Genomic DNA, 2,288 nt, shown 5'->3' with positions numbered 1-2,288 from the left:
TTGCTCTTGTACCTTCTGCTCCCCATCCTGGTTCCAGTACCGTCAGCTGGTTCCGGGCAGAGCCTTTGGCTTAGGTGCCTCCTTCTGGGTATCCAAGTTCCACCAACGTCAGGTGGTCCTTGGTAGTGCTTTCAGGCACGGGTACCTCCTGCTTAGTAACCGGGTTCCAGTAACGTCAGCTGGTCCTTGGTAGTTCCATTGGCTCTTGGACCTTCGGCTACCCATCCGGGTTCCAGTACCGTCAGCTGGTTCTCGGCAGTGTCTTTTGCTCTTGTACCTTCTGCTCCCCATCCTGGTTCCAGTAACGTCAGCTGGTTCCGGGCAGAGCCTTTGGCTTAGGTGCCTCCTTCTGGGTATCCGAGTTCCGCCAACGTCAGGCGGTCCTTGGTAGTGCTTTTTAGCACGGGTACCTCCTGCTTAGTAACCGGGTTCCAGTAACGTCAGCTGGTCCTCGGTAGTTCCATAGGCTCTTGAACCTTCGGGTAGCCATCCGAGTTCCAGTTCCATCAGCTGGTTCTTGGCATTTTCTCAGCCTTCTTGTACCTTCTGCTACATTTCCAAGTTGAAGACCCTAACGTCGACAACCCGGAAGACCACCCCGATGACGACGACCCGGAAGACCACCCCGATGACGACGACGACGACGGCGGAGACGACGACGGCGGAGACGACGACGGCTGAGACGACGACGGCGGAGATGACGACACTGGAGACGACGACCCTGGAGACGACAACATGGAAGACCGAGAAGCAGAAGAACAAGAGGCTGCAGAACAAAGAGCAGAAGAACATTAAGCATAAGACTTAATATCAGAGCAAAAGATATTATCTAAATTATATGCAGAAGAAGACTAAGCAGTGTATGGGGGTGAGTCCGTTCCTCCTCGTGGTGCCCCTGGATAAAGCCTGATGCTGCAGGCCAAACTGAACGCGGACAAATGTAACTTTTGTGACTGGCAGAACGGAAGGTGTAATCTTCCAACTTTTATAGATAACAACTACGGGAATGCCTGTCACAAATGAGAATATGATGAAGAAGTAGAATAGGAAGAATAATAACAGTGGAATAAAAAGAATATGTAGAATAGGAAGAATAATAATAGTTGAAGAAAATGAATATGAAGAATGTAATAAAAAAAAAAAATAGGTAGAAGATGAAGAAGAAGATGAATAAGGTGAAGAAGTTGATGTCAAAGATGCTGATGATGATGAAGATGAAAGTGTGGGAAAAGGAAAAAAAAGAAGGGGAAGGTCGTGGAATAGTGAAACATCAATATCTGACAAAATAAAAAAAATTTACATAGTCAATATCTTTTTCAATCCGAACGTCTTTAAAAAAAAAAAAAACATGCTATTCTATTTGATTGGACTAATCCTCATTGCCTTTAATGTCTCCGCCACCTCCCCCATACATCCTACATTATTCTTAGTTGTTTTCCTTCATGTAGAATGAACCTACAAGGAAAGAAAGGGTTTATTTTAATTCCGATATTTTGGTCCCATTGACTTGCATTGGGATCGGGTATCGGTATCGGCGATATCCGATATTTTTTGAATATCGGCCGATCCAAACCGATACCGATACTTTCCGATATCGGAAGGTATCGCTCAACACTACTTACCATTGACGTTCTTTATGATGGAATCGTCACTTTTCCCGTCTTTTCCATCTGGCCCAGACCGACATGACAACTTCTTCCAGCTACAACTTGTCTGCAGAGAAAACAACAAAGACACGTTTCACTTCTCACATTCCAGCCATCACCATCTATTCTCAACCTGCACAAACCCCTAATCCTGCTGATACCCCAATACTGAGCCCCTGCTGCCATATATTTCCCTATTACTACACCTGATACCCCAATACTGAGCCGCTGCTGCCCTATGTGTCCCTATTACTGCCCGATACCCCAATACTGAGCCTCTGCTGCCATGTGTCCCTATTACTGCACCTGATACCCCAATACTAAGCCACTGCTGCCGTATGTGTCCCTATTACTGCACCTGATACCCCAATACTGAGCCTCTGCTGCCGTATGTTTCCCTATTACTGCACCTGATACCCCAATACTGAGCCACTGCTGCCGTATGTGTCCCAATTACTGCACCTGATACCCCAATACTGAGCCGCTGCTGCCGTATGTAACCCTATTACTGCACCTACTCTGTGGTTCTCTGTACCCTCTAAATTCTAAAGCACCCCTCTATAATATAGTAATGCCGGGTGCAAGTACCCTAGAAAACAGAGCCCACATTTTGCCCCCTAGAAAGTAATAATGCCCTCTGTG

The sequence above is a fragment of the Ranitomeya imitator genome, chromosome 5, assembly GCF_032444005.1.
Source record: "Ranitomeya imitator isolate aRanImi1 chromosome 5, aRanImi1.pri, whole genome shotgun sequence".
In the NCBI taxonomy this organism is placed as follows: domain Eukaryota; kingdom Metazoa; phylum Chordata; class Amphibia; order Anura; family Dendrobatidae; genus Ranitomeya; species Ranitomeya imitator.
The sequence above is the reverse complement of the archived record's forward strand: the minus strand, read 5'-3'. Positions refer to the sequence as shown.